Here is a 22,090-nt window from a genome sequence, read left to right on the forward strand (position 1 = left end):
CGGTCCTTACTGCACTTGGAATCCCTCAAAAGAGCCACAAAAGTTATGCTAGGGTAGAGAAAAAGTCTTAAAGTTAAACTCTATTTAACTTCTCAAAAAAATCAACAGGTGATTTCATTACTGTGTATGAGTACCTGCATAGGGAGAAAATACTGATAACTAAAAAGGCTCCTTAATCTAGCACAAAAAAGCATAATATGGTTGGAAGCTAAAGCCAGACAGATTCAAATTAAAAATTTATGCCTAATTTCAAACAGTGAGGGTGATTAATCACGGAACAAACTACCCAAATAGTGGATTATCCAGTTCTTGATGTCTTCAAATGAAAAATATGCCTTTCTGGAGTATGCTTTAACAAAACAAATGATTGGGCTCAATACAGGAGTAACAATAAAATTAAATGGCCTGAGATACACAGGACATCAGACAAGATGATCTAATGATCCTTTTCAGTCTTAAAAACTCTATGAATCAATGGAGACTTGCCAGCTGACTTAAGAATCCCATCCAATCTTGCAGTTACATCTTGGGTCTTCACTGGGAGGGTAGCACACCATCCTGCTGTCCTTGCATCCCTTAGGGTATGTCTACACTACAGAATAAGATCGAATTTATAGAAGTCGGTTTTTTAGAAATCGGTTTTATATATTCGAGTGTATGTGTCCCCACAGAAAATGCTCTAAGTGCATTAACTCGGCGGAGTGCTTCCACAGTACCGAGGCTAGAGTCGACTTCCGGAGCGTTGCACTGTGGGTAGCTATCCCACAGTTCCCGCAGTGTCCGCTGCCCATTGGAATTCTGGGTTGAGATCCCAATGCCTGATGGGGCTAAAACATTGTTGCGGGTGGTTCTGGGTACATATCGTCAGGCCCCCCTTCCCTCCCTCCCTCTGTGAAAGCAAGGGCAGACAATCGTTTCACGCCTTTTTTCCTGAGTTACCTGTGCAGACACCATACCAAGGCAAGCATGGAGCCCGCTCAGGTAACCGTCACCGTATGTCTCCTGCGTGCTGGCAGACACGGTACGGCATTGCTACACAGTAGCAGCAACCCATTGCCTTCTGGCAGCAGATGGTACAATACGACTGGCAGCCATCCTCGTCGTGTCCGAGGTGCTCCTGGCCACGTCGGCGGGGAGCGCCTGGGCAGACTTGGGCGCAGGGACTAAATTTGGAGTGACTTGACCAGGTCATTCTCTTTAGTCCTGCAGTCACTCCTATTGAACCGTCTTATGGTGAGCAGGCAGGCAATACGGATTGCTAGCAGTCGTACTGTACCATCTTCTGCCGGGGAGGCAAGAGATGAGGATGGCTAGCAGTCGTACTGTACCATCTTCTGCCGAGCAGCCATGAGATGTGGATGGCATGCAGTCCTTCTGCACCGTCTGCTGCCAGCCAAAGATGTAAAAGATAGATGGAGTGGATCAAAACAAGAAATAGACCAGATTTGTTTTGTACTCATTTGCTTCCCCCCCTCCCCTGTCTAGGGGACTCATTCCTCTAGGTCACACTGCAGTCACTCACAGAGAAGGTGCAGCGAGGTAAATCTAGCCATGTATCAATCAGAGGCCAGGCTAACCTCCTTGTTCCAATAAGAACAATAACTTAGTGCACCACTTCTTACTGGAACCCTCCGTGAAGTCCTGCTTGAAATACTCCTTGATGTTAAGCCACCCCCTTTGTTGATTTTAGCTCCCTGAAGCCAACCCTGTAAGCCGTGTCCTCAGACGCCCCTCCCTGCGTCAGAGCAACGGCAAACAATCGTGCATCTGAGTTGAGAGTGCTGTCCAGAGCGGTCAAAATGGAGCACTCTGGGATAGCTCCCGGAGGCCAATACCGTCGAATTGTGTCCACAGTACCCCAAATTCGAGCCAGCAAGGCCGATTTAAGCGCTAATCCACTTGTCAGGGGTGGAGCAAGGAAATCGATTTTAAGAGCCCTTTAAGTCGAAATAAAGGGCTTCATCGTGTGGACGGGTGCAGGTTTACATCGATTTAATGCTGCTAAATTCGACCTAAAGTCCTAGTGTAGACCAGGGCTTACTGAACTCTCTGGCCACTTCATATGCTGATAAGGACTACGGGACTTCTTTAAATGGTGGAGAAAACGCTCTTGCAAATCCCTGTAGTACAAAGCAAGCAGCTACTCTCACACACTGTCCCCGGTAACAACTCACTGTTCCGTTCTTCTGCATGAACATTCAGAGACATTCTAAGTGCCTCGCTAAATGCCTGGTAGCGATTAGATACTACCAGCCAGGTTGAATGTCTCCTGGTTCTCTTTCCTCTGTAGGTTACAAATGTCTGTTCTTTAGTTTCTACTCTTTCCTGTTTCTTTTCCACTGAACCTCCCCCCTTTACAACTTCGGTGGCAATAATTTCCAAACCACACTGTCAAAGAAGTCTTCATCTGCTTGAATCAAGTTCACCCAGAGCACTGTAGTTGGCAGTGCTGACAGAAAAGAATGGATACTTACTCTATAGTAACTGAATCTTTGAAATATACTGTCCACACAGATTCCACTCTTGGTGACTAATAAGCAGTTGTCTAATTGCTCAGAGGTAAGTAAGAGATGTCCTACTTGAATAGTGATCACAGGGCTGCCCTATCAAAATTAGCATCCAATCTGGAAGCCTGCACTAGGGAATAGAGTGTGCTAATTGTGTGGATCAAGCTCCATGTAGCTGTTTTACATATTACAGGTAGGGGGATTTTATCCAAACAGACAGCAGAAGCTGCCCAGCCATATTGAAATGCATTCTTTAATATGACCAGGGAGACCTTTCTTGGCCAGCTAATAAGAATTTATGCAATCAGAAACCCATTTGGATAACCTCTGAGAGGAAATATGTTTTCCCTTAAGTCTTTTGGCAAATACTACAAATAGCATAAAATATTTCAGGAATGCACCTAGGCTATCTAAATAAAATGATAAAGCTCTTACTACATCTGCCATGTGAAGCTTCACTTCCCCCAGATTAGAATATGGACTGGAAGAGCAAACCAGGAGGAGACTGGACTGATTTATATGGAATTCTGAAACAAACTGAAGCAGGACTTTGGATAAGGTCCAAAAGTAACACTGTCCTTGTGAAACACCAGGAATGTGGAACCAACCACGAGAGCTTGCATTTCACCTATCCTTTATGATGAACATGGTAACTGTAATATTTTATGAGATAAATAAATAACTCAGGATCCCTACCAATTTTGTATTGCTACTTGTTGGTAGGAAAGCTATTATCTTTCCCGGATGTATGGGCTAAGGGTTTGAGTCACATAAACTGTCTGGTTCTAACCCAAACAGCTTAACAAGAACCGGCTGAGTCTATATACACGTACGGAAGACCTTGTGTCAACAATGAAAGGGCCAAGGACCAAGCCATTAACACTCAACTACAGAGAAGCCCAAACAGGCTGGACATGTGAATACAGCATGGCTGAGTTTGAAGAACAAAGGCCCAAGAGTGTGAACAGACTGTTTCAAGTGTGCTGCTGAGAAGATAAGCGGAGAGAGACAGTGACAGAAAGAGTACAGATGGACCTCAAACTCAAGGCATAGCAAAACCATTACTTCTACCAATATGGACTTGATTTAAGCATGTCTATTCCATGCTAAACTAAGGGCTTTCTCATGCAGTATATTCCAGGTGACTAATGAATGCTACTTGCTTTGAAAAGGCTGCCCTGTGGCACTGCAAATACGTACTGGGTGGCATTCCTCCCTAAGAAGATAGTCTCCACAGGAGACTGAAATAAGCTGGACTCGCTATAGGACCTCATGGTGGGAAAACAGGAGTACTGGAGCCCCAAGCCCCAATCTCAGAGTTCTTGAGGCCACATGCCTGCCTTTTCAGAAGAGTTCAGCACATTAAAGGCTGTGCCAAGCAAACCCTCATCCAAACCAGGACTGCTCACACAGGTGCCCCTCCAACAAAGCTGCAATGAATCATCACTCAAACATGCAGCAACAACCCAGCTGCACTGACTTACCCTTCCAACAGAGCCTGCATGCATGTGGCAGCAGCCTAACCCTGAGCCGAACCTGGGTCAGATGACCCCCAGGCTCAGGTATCTCCCGAATCCTGCCAGAGCTGCAGATCAGTCTGTGCAACAGCACTACCTCGCTGAACCCTCCTTGCAACCTATCAGACTCTCGAGACTCCCAGCCTGCTCTTGATCCCATTCCTGTTCCTGTCCCAGTCTTGCCTGAGCCCTGTTCCAGTCTTGTCCTCGCCCTACTCTGACCTCGCTCCAGTACTGTTACTGACAAGCTCCAGCCTTGCTTCCACTTCCTGACCCTCCCCGGACCCTCGGACTACCCAGCTTCAACCTTTGGCCTGTATCTGGACTCCAGTGACATGGCTTGTCCCTAGACTCTGATCACCAAGCTTTGACCCTGGCTTGCACCTAGACTCCAGCTGTGTACTTATTCTGGTTTGTTTACAGACTCTGATCAGCTCTGACACCAGATCTCAATTCAAGTACCACCCTTGGCCCAGTCCTGACCCTATATCCAACTTCGATCTCCGCTCCAACCAGTATGCCTCACTGCCAGGACACAGTGCCTCTGTAAATCCATTACTCTCTCCTAGTTGATTTAATGGCTAACAAAAAAATTTTTTTTAATTGATAAGTGATTAAGGGAGCAAGAGCTCCCAGAAGTCCCATCAATCCAACTAGAATTATATTAAGGTCCCAGAAACGAAGGGGCTCCCTAATTGGGGGAGGGGTCCCTTCATGAATTTTGCCACTGGAAGGTTAAAAAAAAAAAAAAAAGTTTGGCCCTGAATAAGAGGGTGATTTGCAGATACTGCTGCCAGGTGGACTCTTATTGAACTGACGGAAAATCCCCACTGCTTCAGGGCTAGAAAATATAGGCTATAACTGTTGAGGCTGATGCTGCCAGGGGAGAAAATGGGCTGAAATGTCCAGAGAGTGAACTTCTTCTCCATTTAGCTCTGTAGATAAGTCTGATCAAAGGTTTCCTGTCTGGAGGAGAATGTTTTGAACCTCAGCTAATAACTCTCTGAGTGGGATTCATACAATCCAGGATGTCAGGTGCAGGGATTTGGGGTCTGGGTGCAGGATCTGGGAGACTCTGTCAGATAGAACGGGTAAGGTGGTCAATGGTTGCACTGAGATTCAGCAGATCTGAATGTCAAACCATGATCATGCAACCTGTATCTTGTCTCAATTCCCTTAGTACTCTGGGTAGCAAGATATAAGTGGATAGGCATACATTAATCAGCTCCATGGGATAAGGACTGTGTCCATCAGGGAACCTGGCACTGTGCCCCCTCTAGAGCAGAATGTCTGATAGTTGTTGTGACATGTGCAAGAAGTTCTACTTTTGGTAGTCCCTACACATAAAAGAACAGCTGCAAAACTGAGTCTTTGAGAGACCCCATGTGGTTTTTGGAAAAATCCTTCTTGATGCAATCTTTTAGGGTAGTTTGGAAACTGGGAAGGTGGCAAACTACTGGTGTCATGAGATGTCAGATGCACCACTCCCACTGATGTATTCCCATCTGCAAAGAAGCCAAAGATCTTGCTCCCACCTGCTGATGTAGTGTATCACTGTGATGTTGTCTGTCAGTAACTTCACTGTTGAGACATCAAGAAAGTGTAGGAAAGCCCTGCACACCAGGCATATGGCTCTGAGCTCTAAAATGTTTGTGTAGGCAGGCCTTTTGGGGAGACCAACCCTCTTGATTTTTTAGTGGAAAAAGATGCATCACTCCATTTCTGCATGAAGGTATCTGTTACCAGCATACATGTAGGTAAAGGCATGGAGAAAGAGAGTTGTGAACAGAGGCAGCTAATAGGAGTTTCAGAGGGTGCAGCAGCAGACTCTGTGCTTGAAAGTAGTGGGACTTGACGAGTGGTGCTTTTCTTCCAGGTTCAGCACTGTGTGAGATATCAAAAAGGCCAGTGGGGGTAATCTGCAATGGATGCGCCATGTTTTCTTTCCTGCCTGAAGACAGAAAGGATTTGGTATGTCTGAACTGCAAGCTGGCGGATGTGCTGGAGGCCAAGATTCTTGGATTGGAGGGGCAAGTTGACATGCTACTGAGAATCAACCTGAGGAGCTCCTACGACAGCCAGGTTAGGGAAAAACCAGTACCCCCAGTTCAAGGAAGAATGGAGCTGACCACCTAGAAATCAGAGAGAGAGGAAGTTAGACAGAGGCCTGGTGGTTTGTAACCACCAGAGGCAGGAAGTCACAGCAGCTTTCTACCCAGTTGGAGACAGAAGACGATGGACAAGCTGTGGCTACCAAAAAGAAGAGGTCTAGAAGGAATTCCACACATCTAGAAGTTTCAAATCAATACCAAGTATTCAATGTGGAAACTCTAGAAGATACCTCTCAAGATCCAGCAGGTCCAAGGGAATGGAGGGACGTACAGGGCACATACATGGATGGCAGCTCAGCCCAATTTGTAAGAAAATCAAGCTTGTCCACAAAGAGTTCTCCAACTATCCAAGGAAGACAGAAAATCCTTGTTGAAGATTCAATACTCAGAAGAATTGAAAGAACATTCTGCAACGGAGAGGTGGACAACGGGATGATATGCTGCCTTCCTAGCAAAGAACAGTAGAACACAATCCAGTGGCTGGAAGGTAAAGCTAGACAAATTCAGAAATACACTGGAAATAAGAGGGCTTAAATACTTAAAAGTGAGAGTAATTAACCATTGGAACAATTCACAAAGTGTCGTGGTGGATTCTTCGTTGGTGGCAATTTCTAAATCTGAAAGATATGCTCTAGGAATTATTTTGGAGAAGTTCCATCGCCCGTGTTATACAGGTCAGACTATATGACCACAGTGGTCCCCTCTGGCCCTGGAATTCATGAATCTGGGAAGCTCCCAATCTCTTGAATTAGAAAGGTTTTATGCAGTGACAAGAAGCTGTTTCAGAAGCGATCCATTGTGTATCCATACCCAACTACAGCCTGCTTACTCCACCAGCTATAGCCAGTGTCTCAGCTTCAGGCTGAGCTTTTCTGAATGGAAAAAAAAATTCAGGAAGTATATTCACTGATGTAGCAATAAGCCACTAAAAGGAGTAGCACTGACTGTTGACTGAAACACCTAACCAGTGTTTGATAACAGGAACATAGGAATTCCAATATCAGGACTCACCAGGGGTCCACCTCGTCAATATCTTGTCTCTGGTACTGGCCAGTACCAGGTGTTTCAGAGGAAAGGGAAAGAATTATAAAATAACCTGCTCATAGAAGAACTCTTAGCAGTTAGAAGTCAGCAAAATCTCCTTGCATTCAGGGCTTACTTAAAAACATTGTTTATATTTATCTATCTGTATAAACTTCCCTATAAATGCTAAAGATAAGACTTTGTCACAGTTACTTTTAGGTAAAAGTCACAGAAACAAAAATTCATGGAAACCATGACCTGTCTGACTTTTACTAAAAATAATGGGGGGAAAGGGGCTGACGAGGGATGACAGAAGCCTGAGCCAGGGGAAGAGAGGAAAGAAGGGGTCAGCACTCCCGCCATGCCTCAAGCCTCCACCACCACCAGACAGCTCCAGGGTCCTTGATGGCTGACAGCTCCAGTCCCTTCACCCCAGGCCTGAAGCAGAAAATGTCACGGACGTCTCTGAAAGTCACGGAATCCATGACAATCTTATTCTGAATAAATGTCTAATCCTATTATTTGAATCTTACAAGGTGCTTGGTCTCCCTCCCTTGTGACTCCAAGTTCTATAAATAAATTATTAATTATGTAAAGAAGTATTTCCCTTTCTCTCAACTTTAAATGTGTTGCTTCTCAATTCCATTGTCAAAATACAAGAAAAAGGTGGAATTCAAAGAGTAAACATGGCCACCAAATTTTATATTCCTTTTAACTAGCCTTCCTTCTAACCAGTCTCAATCTCGTCAGTCACTACTCATCTGTCTCTGGAACCACTTCTATTTCTATTACATCTCTCACAGCTGGGGCAACTAGAACTGCACACAGTATCCTAGTTGAGGGCTTAGCTATTTACATTAAATAGAAAAAGCTTCATTAATGCAGAGTTAAGGTTGCCCAGTGATAGTGCATGTCCTTTCAGAACACCAAATTCAGCATAAAAGACTTCTGAAAAACAGGAAATACAGTGTTAAAGTAAACACCCACACAATCTTAACTTATCCATCCTGGAGCTGGCAATATCCACTCGGAAATATCTGCATGCATTCCAGCTACATTCATTGTGTTAAGTGTAGCTGTATTGAATGATAGAGAAGTTGAAGCAGCTTGGAAGAGCTGTGACTGTGTTATGAGGAAATCTGGGTCCAAGGCTCTCCCTCCCCGCCCCTGCCCCCTCAGCATGTTATGAAAAGAAAGAAGTGCTTGTATACCTCGAGGTTCCAGTCTGGGTAATTTCAATATGGAATTGTGTGGGTTGTGTCAGTAGCAGTGCATTGGAGTCATCTTGAAATGGGTATTGTCAGTAGAGAGGTATGATATGAGAGAAGTCTGTGGATTTAACGATGAGCAGGGGATAGCAAAGGGCTAAGTGGTAATCTGGGTGCAAATATGAAGAAGTCATAAAGGGTATGAAGTGGTTATTAAATTTTACAAGTGTGGTATTCTGTGGGGGAAGTAGGCTTAGTATTTGAGCACAGACCTAATGTAGGTGGCACCTATCCATTTCAGTGAAAAGGCAGAATGCCAGAGTGTGAGATATAGGCATTGTGGGGCATCACTAAAAGAAGGGAGAGTTAAGACTGTATGGGCTTTTACCTTCACTCTGTATTTCCTGGTTTTCAGGAGTCTGAGTTTTGCTGAACTTGACATTCTGGAAGGGCATGAGCTATCACCAGGCATCCTTATCTCCATGTTAACTAAGCTTTTTACCAAGGACTACATTAACACAAACTAGGAACCTTTTTGATCATACCTGCAGCTTGCACCCAGGGAAGTTACAGTGCAACAGTTTGGTGTGGGCTGCCAGTTTGACGTGCATCGCTTTGAGAAGGGGGTTGGACTAGATGACCTCCTGAGGTCCCTGCCAACACGAATATTCTATGATTCTATAATTCACACCCCAAATAGTCTGAACAGTGGGCCAATGTAGACAATCCCTCAGTTATCTAAGAAAAAACAACAGAGCTCAAAGATTCCAAGGCCAGAAAGGACCACTGTAATCATCTAGTCTTACCTCTTGTATAACAAAAGCAATGGGACTTCCTAAAAATCATTCATAGAACAGAGCTTTCAGAACAACACCCAATCTTGATTTAAAAATTGTTACTGATGGAGAATCTACCACAACCTTTGGAAAATTGTTCCAATGGCTAATTACCTTCACTGTTAATGTATGCCTTATTCCCTGTCTGAATTGGTCTAACTTCAACTTCCAGCCATTTGATCCTGTTATACCTTTCTCTGCTAGACTGAAGAGCCATAAGAACGGCCATACTGGGTCAGACCAAAGGTCCATCCAGCCCAGGATCCTGTCTGCCGACAGTGGCCAATGCCAGGCGCCCCAGAGGGAGTAAACCTAACAGGTAATGATCAAGTGATCTCTCTCCTGCCATCCATTTCCACCCTCTGACAAACAGAAGCTAGGGACACCATTATTTACCCATCCTGGCTAATAGCCATTAATGGACTTAACCTCCATGAAGTTATCTAGTTCTCTTTTAAACCCTGTTATAATCCTAGCCTTCACAATCTCCTCAGGCAAGGAATTCCACAGGTTGACTATGCGCTGTGTGAAGAAGAACTTCCTTTTACTTGTTTTAAACCTGCTGCCCGTTAATTTAATTTGGTGTTCCCATAATATAAGATCTAGGGGCCAAGTCAATAACTTTTCCTTATTCACTTTCTCTACACCACTCATGATTTTATATACCTCTATCATATCCCCCCTTAGTCTCCTTTTTTCCAATCTGAAAAGTCCTAGCCTCTTTAATCTCTCCTCATATGGGACCCGTTCCAAACCCCTCATCATTTTAGTTGCCCTTCTCTGAACCTTTTCTAATGCCAGTATATCTTTTTTGAGAAGAGGAGAACACATCTGTACTCAGTATTCAAGATGTGGGCGTACCATGGATTTATAAAAGGGCAATAAGATATTCTCCATCTTATTATCTATCACTTTTTTAATGATTCCTAACATCCTGGTCGCTTTTTTTGACTACTGCTGCGCACTGCATGAACGTCTTCAGAGAACTATCCATGATGACTCCAAGATCTCTTTCCTGATTAGTTGTAGCTAAGTTAACCCCCATCATATTGTATGTATAGTTGGGGTTATTTTTTCCAATGTGCATTACTTTACATTATCCACATTAAATTTCCTTTGTCATTTTGTTGCCCAATCACTTAGTTTTGTGAGATCTTTTTGAAGTTCTTCACAGTCTACTTTGGTCTTAACTATCTTGAGCAGTTTAGTATCATCTGCAAACTTTGCCACTTCACTGTTTACCCTTTTCTCCAGATCATTTATGAATAAGTTGAATAGAATTGGTCCTAGGACTTACCCTTCGGGAACACCCCTTTCAATTCTGAAAATTTACCATTTGTTCCTACCCTTTGTTTCCAGTCTTTTAACCAGTTCTCAATCCACGAAAGGATCTTCCCTCTTATCCCATGACAACTTAATTTACGTAAGAGCCTTTGGTGACGGACCTTGTCAAAGGCTTTCTGGAAATCTAAATACACTATGTCCACTGGATCCCCCTTGTCCACGTTTGTTGACCCCTTCAAAGAACTCTAATAGATTAGTAAGACATGATTTCCCTTTACAGAAACCATGTTGACTTTTGCGCAACTATTTACATTCTTCTATGTGTCTGACAATTTTATTCTTTACTATTGTTTCAACTAATTTGCCCGGTACTGACATTAGACTTACCGGTCTGTAATTGCCAGGTCACCTCTAGAGCCCTTTTTAAATATTGGCGTTACATTAGCTATCTTCCAGTCATTGGGTACAGAAGCTGATTTAAAGGACAGGTTACAAACCATAGTTAATAGTTCCACAATTTCACATTTGAGTTCTTTCAGAACTCTTGGGTGAATGCCATCTGGTCCCGGTGACTTGTTACTGTTAAGTTTCTCAACTAATTCTAAAACCTCCTCTAACGACACTTCAATCTGTGACAATTCCTCAGATTTGTCACCTACAATGGACAGCTCGGTTTGGGAATCTCCCTAACATCCTCAGCTGTGAAGACTAAAGCAAATAATTCATTTAAGTTTCTCTGCAATGACTTTGTCTTTAAGTGCTCCTATTGTATCTCAATCATCTAGGGGCCCCACTGGTTGTTTAGCAGGCTTCCTGCTTCTGATGTATTTAAAAAACATTTTGTTATTAGCCAAAAACTCAGAAGGTATCTGTTCTTCAAACTCCTTTTTGGCTTTTCTTATTACATTTTTACACTTAATTTGGCAGTGTTTATGCTCCTTTCTATTTACCTCACTAGAATTTGACTTTCACTTTTTAAAAGATGCCTTTTTATCTCTCACTGCTTCTTTTACATGGTTGTTAAGCCATGGTGGTTCTTTTTCAGTTCTTTTACTGTGTTATTTAATTTAGGGTATACATAGGGTATACATTGGGCCTCTATTATGGTGTCTTTGAAAAGTGTCCATGCAGCTTGCAGGGATTTCACTCTCGTCACTGTACCTTTTAATTTCTGTTTAACTAACCTCCTCATTTTTGCATAGTTCCCCTTTCTGAAATTAAATGCCACAGTGTTGGGCTGCTGAGGTGTTCTTCCCACCACAGGAATGGTAAATGTTGTTATATTATGGTCACTATGTCCAAGTGGTCCTGTTATAGTTACCTCTTGGCCCAGATCCTGCGCTCCACTGAGGACTAAATTGAGAATTACCTCTCCCCTTGTGGGTTCCTGTACCAGCTGCTTCAAGAAGCAGTCATTTAAAGTGTCGAGAAATTTTGCCCATCGTTGAATATTTGTTACTCATGCAGGTTCTTATAGAAAGTAATCAAGTCACCCCTTATCCCTCTCTTTATTAAGCTAAAATAGATTTGAGCTCCTTTAGTCTATCACTATAAGACATTTTCTAATCCTTTAATCATTCTCAGGGCACTTCGCTGAACCCTCTCCAATTTATCAACATCCTTCTTGAAATGTTGACAACAGAACCGGACACAGTATTCCAGCACTGTTTCATGAGTGCCAAATATAGAAGTAAAATAACCTCTGTACTCCTACTTGAGATTTCCCTATTTGAGCAGTCTAGGATCACATTAGCTCTTTTGACCAGTGTCTCACTGGGAGCTCATGTTCAGCTGATTATCCACCAAAACCCTTTTCAGAGTCACTGATTCCCAGGATAATGTTCCCCAATCCTGTAAGTACAGCCTACATTCTTTGTTCCTAGGTATATACATTTACATTTTAGCCATATTCAAACACGTATTTTTGCTTGCACCCAAAACACCATGCAATCCAGATCAGTCTGAATCAGTAACCTGTCCCCTTCATTATTTACCCCTCCCCCAATTTGTGTGTCATCTACAAACTTTATCAGTATGATTTTATGTTTTCTTCCAGGTCATTGATAAAAAATGTTAGGGCCAAGAACAGAGCCTGCAGGATCCCACCGGAAATACAACTGCTTGATGACCATTCCCTGTTTATAATTATATTTTGAGACCTATTAGTTAGCCAGTTTTCAATCCATTTAATGTGTGCCATGTTAATTTTATATCAATCTAGTTTTTTTAATCAAAATGTCACATGGTACCAAGTCAAACGCCATACAGAAGTCTATTACCTCAATGCTATTATTTTTAGCAACCAAAAACAAAGATATCAAGCTGGATGATGTCAAACTATTTTCCATAAACCCATGTTTATTTGCATTATCTATATTACCCTCCTTTTATTCTTTACTAATCAAGTCCCTTATCAGCTGCTCCATTATCTTGCATGGGAATGATATCAGGCTGACAGACCTATAATTACCTGGCTCATTCCATTTACCCTTTTTTAAAAACTGGCACAATATTAGCTTCTTTCAGTCTTCTGGAACTTCCCCAATGCTTCAAGACTTACTGTCCCCTAAGGATCTGTACTGGGTCTCATGCTGTTCAACGTATTCATAAATGATCTGGAAAAGTGGGTGAACAATGAGGTAGCAAAATATGCAGATAATACAAAGTTACTCAAGATAGTCAAGTCCAAATCTGACTCCAAAGAGTTACAAAGAGATCTCGCTCAACCGGATGACTGGGCAACAAAATGGCATATGAAATTCAATGTAATGCAGAGGTGGGCAAACTATGGCCTGCGGGACCGTCCTGCCCGGCCCCTGAGCTCCCAGCCATGGAGGCTAGCCCCCGGCCCCTCCCCTGCGGTCCCCACTCCCCCACAGCCACGCCGCCGCGCAGGCACCGAGGCTTGCACCTGCCCCCCTCCCAGGCTTTCCAATAAGCCTGTCCAGCCGCTCTGAGCGGGGTGGGGGGGTTGGATAAGGGGCAGGAGGTCCCAGGAGGCAGTCAGGGGGTGGTCAGATGGGGCGGAGGTTTGGGATGGGGGCGGTCAGGAGACAGGGAGGATAGGGAGCGGAGTGCCAGGGGGTTGGGGGGTCCCAAGAGGGGGTGGAGGGACAGGGAGCAGGGGGGGTTGGATGGAGGTGGGTTCCTGGGGGGCAGTTAGGGACAGGGGTCCCAGGAGGGGGCGGTCAGGGGACAAGGAGCAGGGGGGTTGGATGGGTCGGGAGTTCTGAGGGGGGCAGTCAGGGGGCGAGAAGTGGGACGGGGCTGATAGGGGGCGGGGGCCAGGCTGTTTGAGGAGGCACAGACTTCCCTACCCGAGCCTCCATACCATTTTGCAACCCCGATGTGGCCCTCGGGCCAAAAAGTTTGCCCACCCCTGCTGTAATGTATATTGGATAAGTAATGCATATTGGAAAACATAATCCCAACCATACACACAAAACGATGGGGTCTAAACTAGCTGTTACCACTCAACACAGATCTTGGAATCACTGCGCAGAGTTCACTAAAATATCTGCTCCATGGACAGCAATGGTCAAAGCTAACAGAATGCAAGGGAGCGTCATGAAAGGGATAGATAAGACGACAGAAAATACCATAGTGCTACTATATAAATCCATCGTACACCCACACCTTGAATACTGCATGCAGTTCTGGTCACCCCATCTCAAAATATATATATATAAGAATGGGGAAAAGTACAGAGAAGGGCAACAAAAAGGATTAGTGGCATGGAACAGCTTCCATCTGAGATATTAAAAAGCCTGGGACTATTCAGCTTAGAAAAGAGGAAACTAACGGCAGATATAATAGAGGTCTATAAAACCATGAATGGTGTGGAGAAAGTGAACAGGGAAGTGTTATTTACCCTTTCACATAACTCAAGAACCAGGGGTCATCCAATTAAATAATTAGACAGCAGGTTTAAAACAAACATAAGGAAGGACTTCTTCACACAGTGCACAGTCAATCTGTGTAACTCATTGTCACAGGATGGCATGAGGGTCAAAACTATAACTGAGTTGAAAAAAGAATTAGATAAGTTCCTGTAGGCTACATCAGTCAATGGTTATTAGCCAAGATGGGCAGGGACTCAACCCTATGCTCTGCGTCTCCCTAAACCTCTGGCTGCCAGAAGCTGGGACTAGACAACAGGGGACAGATCAGTCAAGAATTACTCCTCTGTTCTTTCCCTCTGAATCATCTGGCACCAGCCGCTGTCAAAAGCCAGGATACTGGGCTAGATGGACCACTGTTCTGACCCAGTATGGCCATTCTTATGTTCTTATGAAAATCAACATTAACAGTCCAGCAAGCTCCTCACCCAGCTCTTTTAAAACTTTTGGATGGAAGTTATTTGGACCCTCTGATTTAAAAATATGTAAGTTTAACACCCCCCAAAGATATTAGTGGAATGGACAGTGTTATAGTCTCATCAGATGGTAATGATATCTTCTGTTTTTCCCCAAATATAGAACAGAAATTTTTATTGAGCACTTCTGCCTTTTCCACATTACTATTGATAATTCTACCTTTTCCATCTAGTAATGGACCAACACCATCCTCACGATAGTTTTTGTTCCTAATATATTTTAAATACTCCTTATTGTCCTTAACTCTGCTGGCCATAGGTTTCTCCTTGCATCCCTTGTCAATTTTCTACAATTCCTAACTATCTGTTATAGTCATTACTATCAGCTTCCCCTGTCTTCCATTTGTTATATATAATTTTTGTATTATGGCCTTCACTTCCATTCTATACCAGATTGGTTTTTTAACCAGCACTGCCTTCCTCAATTGTGGGACTGTATTTTTGGGGGCATCTAGTAAGGTGTTCTTAAATGACTCCCAATTATCATTTAAATGTTTCTGATTAAATTCTTCCTCCCAGCTGATTTAGCTCATATTTGTTCTCAGCTTCCTGAAATTGGCCCTATTAAAGCACCAACTCTGGACTTCATTCTGCTTGGGCATTATAAATGTGATCAAATCATGGAGCAGGTCCTCAAAGAATCAATCCTGAAGCACTTACATGAGAGGAAAGTGATCAGGAACAGTCAGCATGGATTCACCAAGGGAAGGTCATGCCTGACTAATCTAATCGCCTTTTATGATGAGATTACTGGTTCTGTGGATGAAGGGAAAGCAGTGGATGTATTGTTTCTTGACTTTAGCAAAGCTTTTGACACGGTCTCCCACAGTATTCTTGTCAGCAAGTTAAGGAAGTATGGGCTGGATGAATGCACTATAAGGTGGGTAGAAAGTTGGCTAGATTGTCGGGCTCAACGGGTAGTGATCAATGGCTCCATGTCTAGTTGGCAGCCGGTGTCAAGTGGAGTGCCCCAGGGGTCAGTCCTGGGGCCGGTTTTGTTCAATAGCTTCATAAATGATCTGGAGGATGGTGTGGATTGCACTCTCAGCAAATTTGCGGATGATACTAAACTGGGAGGAGTGGTAGATACGCTGGAGGGCAGGGATAGGATACAGAGGGACCTAGACAAATTGGAGGATTGGGCCAAAAGAAATCTGATGAGGTTCAATAAGGATAAGTGCAGGGTCCTCCACTTAGGATGGAAGAATCCAATGCACCGCTACAGACTAGGGACCGAATGGCTAGGCAGCAGTTCTGCGGAAAAGGACCTAGGGGTGACAGTGGACGAGAAGCTGGATATGAGTCAGCAGTGTGCCCTTGTTGCCAAGAAGGCCAATGGCATTTTGGGATGTATAAGTAGGGGCATAGCGAGCAGATTGAGGGACGTGATCGTTCCCCTCTATTCGACACTGGTGAGGCCTCATCTGGAGTACTGTGTCCAGTTTTGGGCCCCACACTACAAGAAGGATGTGGATAAATTGGAGAGAGTCCAGCGAAGGGCAACAAAAATGATTAGGGGTCTAGAGCACATGACTTATGAGGAGAGGCTGAGGGAACTGGGATTGTTTAGTCTGCAGAAGAGAAGAATGAGGGGGGATTTGATAGCTGCTTTCAACTACCTGAAAGGGGGTTCCAAAGAGGATGGCTCTAGACTGTTCTCAATGGTAGCAGATGACAGAACGAGGAGTAATGGTCTCAAGTTGCAATGGGGGAGGTTTAGATTGGATATTAGGAAAAACTTTTTCACTAAGAGGGTGGTGAAACACTGGAATGCGTTACCTAGGGAGGTGGTAGAATCTCCTTCCTTAGAGGTTTTTAAGGTCAGGCTTGACAAAGCCCTGGCTGGGATGATTTAACTGGGAATTGGTCCTGCTTCGAGCAGGGGGTTGGACTAGATGACCTTCTGGGGTCCCTTCCAACCCTGATATTCTATGATTCTATGATCATTTGTACCTAAGCTAACAACAATTTTTAGTTCTGTGATCAGTTCATCTTATCTGTTAAGACAAGGTCTAATAAAGAATTCCCCGCTGTTGGCTGCAACGCTTTTTGAGTTAGGAAATTGTCATCTATAATGTTCAGAAACTCCAAAGATAATGCTAGTACTGGCAGCATGAGACTCCACCATATGCCACTCAAATTCAAGACCCCCATAATCAGACAGTTTTTATTTCCTGCACATTACAGATAGGTACATAAGGAGGCAGTTATCCTGGTTCCCTACCGTGATTTGGTGGTCTGTAGCAGACACCAGTTAATATGCATGGTTGAGCATGAATATATCTACAATGAGAGCAGTAACAACAAAATACAAATGGAAGACATGTAGATAGTTAGTGGAAAGAAAAGGCTTTTCATATTAAACAGGGTTGGTAAGAGAGATAATTTGCTGGAATAAGAAAAACAATTGTTAGGAGGTCTAAATAAATAGAAAACAGATGCTCTCCTTAATCCCCAGAGACAGCTGTTGCTTTCCACTAGGAAATGAAGCTGTTGCTGAATCTTTGTGAAAAGATATGGCAAGAATGAAGATAGCCACCCCTCAGGAGATACTCAACTCGAGCCTTCTTCAATGGTATTATGGGCCCTGCTACTGCATCCTCCCATTGTTTAACTTCCTAAGGTGCTTCGCATTATTAACAATAACGACCAAATCAAGAGAAATGCTGCTCATTATGAAAGTTGCCAGGAAACTGAAGTTTGAGCAAAAAAAGTAAGGGAGACTATTGACCCCAATCCTCCTGTACCAGCTGTGAAATCTGCAGAATATTGAGCCAAATATTTCCATTCTATGGCATACACTTATCTTTTCATCTTAGAGTTCCTGCATTCATTCAATGCACTCTATCAGTTGTACTTAATATTCTCCGTGCAACCTTGTCTTTATGGTGAGCTCTGAAACAGAAACTCAAACTTAACTTTGAAACGTAAATTATGACTGTGGTGGACTCCTTTGCTAGGTGTCAGAGTAGCAGCCGTGTTAGTCTGTATTCACAAAAAGAAAAAGGAGTACTTGTGGCACCTTAGAGACTAACAAATTTGAGCATAAGCTTTCGTGAGCTATAACTCACTTCATCGGATGTGTGTGTGATCCTCAAAACCACACTAACGTGAGACAGTTATAGTGGCTATTTTTCCTTACCAATCTAGAAAGTAGAGTTTGAACATGTCACCAGATATATGGACCAAAACATTTTTTTTACATATTCCATTTAAAAAAAAGTTGCAAGTTTTAATTTGAAAAAGCATTTAGACAATTTCCTTCACTTTCATCAAAATGATTCAGCTTTTCAAAGTTAAACTAAACAATCTGAAAGTGAAAAACTGGAATTTTGGAATTAAATGGCAGCAAGGAATTGAAACCCATCTTTCAGTATCCAATCCTATGGTAAAAACATCTAATGACCTGTAACTGAAAAGTAGTTAGAGCAACCTTCTTCAAATTTAGCAAGTCTTCTCATCAAAATTAAATATAAATCTGGCAATGTTATGTCCTTAACAGTTTCCCAAGCCAAAGTTATATGGCAGCTAAACACAAACTGTACCATACAATATTGCTGCAACCTCAACTATTGTCTACCCAACAATGCCAGGTCTCCCCCATTTATTATGGCACCATACACACATCCCACCTGACAGAATCATTACTAGTGCACGCTGTACCTGAAAGGGGCATAAGTTCAGCACCCAGAGCCTACCCAGTCTTTAGCGGCTAGTTCCCTGGAGGCCATCACAGCATGACCCCGTTGCAACACTGGGTGGAGCCATTCCCTTTATCCCCCCTCGCCCCGCCCCGCCCCGCCCATAGGTGCTGGAACTAGGGGTCCCGGGGCCGAAGTGGGTCCCATCCCATGCAGGGTTCACTGTTTGATTCAAAAGCTCTCACTACACAAATTGCTCCAGGGCCCCTGCCCCAACCTGCCCGCAGCACTCCGGCCCCACCGCCCCCCAAGCCAGGCCCCGCTCCCTGGCTCTTCCCTGCCTCGCCCAACGGCTGCCCCGCCCCGGGATCCCCTCACGCGCCCGTCGCTCTCCCGTTCCGGGCCGGTCCAGCCCCGGCAGCGGGTCGCACCCGCGACGCCGGGTCCCCGCTCAAGTACCTTCGGCTCGGCCCAGCCCAGCCCGCGGTCTCTCCTTTCGGGCCCGAGGCGCGCGCGGGCGCCCCTCCCTCCCGCCGCCCCGAGCTGGCCGCAGCCGCGTTCACTGCGCCTGCGCGCGGGTGTCCTGCCCTCCCTAGCGTAGTTTCCGGCCCCGCCGCACGGCCCCCTGGGGGATAGAGTCCTTCCGAATGGGGAGTCCCCTGGCCGGCTGGCGCGTAGCTCGGGTATCAGCCAACCCCGCATAAAGGCGGCCGCACGGAATATCCAGGGCCCAGACAACTAGCTTCCCAGAATGCAACGCGCCTGCGGCCTGTAGTTGACACGCGCCTGCTCTAGTGGAAGCCAAGTGCTTTACATGCTTTTATTCCAGTAATGGTTACTCTTTTCCCTGGTACTACAGTTGTATCTATTCTAATTTGTTATTTACCATTACACTTAATTCAGATGCTCTCATTAGTGGGGATAAGCTCGCCACAGTAAGCCCTGACTTTCACCCATTTACCGTGTACTAGCTGTAGCTTTTTTTCAGTTTCTGGCACCATGTTGACTGGCACCTGTGTCCAACTTAAACTCAATAAATGCCTCCGTTTCTTTCAGCTTCTACATCATCTGCTGAAGAGCTGCCTATTGCGCTTATGAAGACTTCTGAGCTAGTGTTGCTATGGTCAGACTCTTTGTCTAGGCCATGCGTGCTGTGCTGGGGTGTGCAAACTCTTCAACAGAAATGTAACCCATACGTTTTTTGCATCTGTTCCTATATGAAGGGCATTGTCTTGGCTTATGTTATTTGCCACAGGGAGTGCAGCTCCCTGTGCTTTTTTTGCTGCACCCCAATTTTGAGCTCCCCATACCTGCATATCTTTTTTCTTGCAGTATTTTCCTTCTTTATCATGCCCACAGTGTCGGCGCAGCCCCATCCTCCACAAACTACAGTCTGGACCGGGAGGCTTAGAATCATAAACGATTAGAGTTGTAAGAGACCTCAGGAGGACATCTAGTCCAACCCCCTGCTCAAAGCAGGACCAACCCCAACTAAATCATCCCTGCCAGGGCATTGTCAAGCCGGGCCTTAAAAACCTCCAAGGATGGAAATTCCACCACCTCCCTAGGTAACCCATTCCAGTGCTTCACCACTGTCCTAGTGAAATAGTTTTTCCTAATATCCAACCTAGACCACACCCACTACAACTTGAGACCATTGCTTCTTGTTCTGTCATCTGCCACCACTGAGAACAGCTGAGCTCCATCCTCTTTGGAACCCCCCTTCAGGTAGTTGAAGGCTGCTATCAAATTCTCTCTCACTCTTCTGTTCTGCAGACTAAATAAGCCCAGTTCCCTCAGCCTTTCCTCACAAGTCAAGTGTCCCAGCCCCCAATCATTTTTGTTGCCCTTCGCTGGATTCTCTCCAATTTGTCCACATCCTTTCTGTAGTAGTGGGGGGGGGGGGGTAAAACTGGACACAATACTCCGGATGTGGCCTCACCAGTGCAAAATAGAAGGGAATAATCACTTCCCTTGATCCTCTGGCAATGCTCCTACTAATGCAGCCCAATATGCCATTAGCCTTCTTGGCAACAAGGGCACACTGTTGACTCATATCCAGCTTCTCGTCCACCTTAATCCCCAGGTCCTTTTCTGTAGAACTGCTGCTTAGCCAGTCAGTCCCCAACCTGTAGCAGTGCATGGGTTTCTTCCATCCCAAGTGCAGGACTCTGCACTTGTCCTTGTTGAACCTCATCAGATTTCTTTTGTGCCAATCTCCCAATTTGTCTAGGTCACTCTGGACCCTATTTCTACCCTCCAGTGTATCTCCTCTCCTTCTAGCTTAGTGTCATCTGCAAACTTGCTGAGGATGCAATCCATCCCATCATCCAGATCATTAATGAAGATGTTGAACAAAACAGGCCCCAGGACCAGCCCCTGGGGCACTCCACTTGATACCAGCTGAAAATTAGACATCGAGCCATTGATCACTACCCGTTGGGCCCGACGATCTAGCCAGCTTTCTATCCACCTTATAGTCCAGTCATCCAATCCATACTTCTTTAACTTGCTGGCAAGAATACTGTGGGAGACCATAACAAAAGCTTTGCTAAAGTCAAGATATATCACATCCACCACTTTCCCCATATCCACAGAGCCAGTTATCTCATCATAGAAGGCAATCAGACTTGCCCTTGATGAATCCATGTTGACTGTTCCTGATCACCTTCCTCTCCATGGATGAAGTTGTCCATGGATGACACTAAGGAGGGTATTGGTGCAGTCGTCTTACAAATATATGGTCACTACTGGAAACCAGTGGCTTACGCATCACCGTGCTAACTAAAACTGACCGTCAATACACTCAAATAGAGGAGGCGGCTTTGGCCTTAGTGCAAGGGTGTAAAAAGTTTCTGTTATTTATTTATAGGAGGCCTGTGTTGTCTGAAACTGACCATAAACCACTGTCACATTCCGTGATGCAATCCAGGCTAGTGAGGGATTGTGTCACTACCTGTCCTGCAACCTGGGGTGCCTCACAATGCTTTGCTGTTGTAGCTCACAACCTGGATCACTCATAAACAGCCTGAAAGCATGCAGGTAACACCCTGTATGTCTGTGTATATCTGCACTTGCCAGCAACACTCATGTCACATTCTGGCTTCCAACATCCTTGGTTACTACTTGCAGGGTGACCCCAAAACACTACCTGTCCTGGATTTCCTTAAAAACAGGTGTTCTGCAATGTCCAGCCCTCTCCGGACAGTTCAGATATTAAAGGTCTGTTGCTCTTGGTCAATATTCAACAGTCCGCTACTTTAAATGGAGTTACCAAACAGTTTAATTTAAACATAGCACTGGATTTGTGTAGATTAAAATAGAATAAATTTATGTAACTACAAAGAGAGAGGTTTTAAGTGGGTACAAGTATGTGGAATTAAAGACAAATGTTTACAAGAGAAATAAAGATAAAACGCTTCCTAGTAGCTAAAACTTAACAAGCTAGACTTAGTTGAAGGTAAGATCTTTACCACACGTTTCCAGTAGGGATGTAAAATGTTAACCGGTAAACATTAGGCTTACTGGTTAACCAACCTTAACCGTTAACCCCTGACAGTGCAGCACCGCACCGGCCAGACCCTAGCC

At 44.4% G+C, this 22,090-nt stretch overlaps 1 protein-coding gene across 2 annotated transcripts in view; it reads right to left on the bottom strand.

The window, feature by feature from the left end:
- Positions 1-19,076, bottom strand: part of KPNA1 (karyopherin subunit alpha 1) — a 150,025-nt gene extending 130,949 nt beyond the window's left edge. For both annotated transcript variants that reach the window (XM_074975300.1, XM_074975290.1), the window contains exon 1: positions 18,962-19,076. The gene's annotated coding sequence lies outside the window, so the exon portion shown is untranslated. The remainder of the gene's footprint in view (positions 1-18,961) is intronic.
- Between the last annotated feature and the right edge of the window lie 3,014 nt (positions 19,077-22,090).

This window comes from Natator depressus, chromosome 1, assembly GCF_965152275.1.
Source record: "Natator depressus isolate rNatDep1 chromosome 1, rNatDep2.hap1, whole genome shotgun sequence".
NCBI lineage: Eukaryota > Metazoa > Chordata > Testudines > Cheloniidae > Natator > Natator depressus.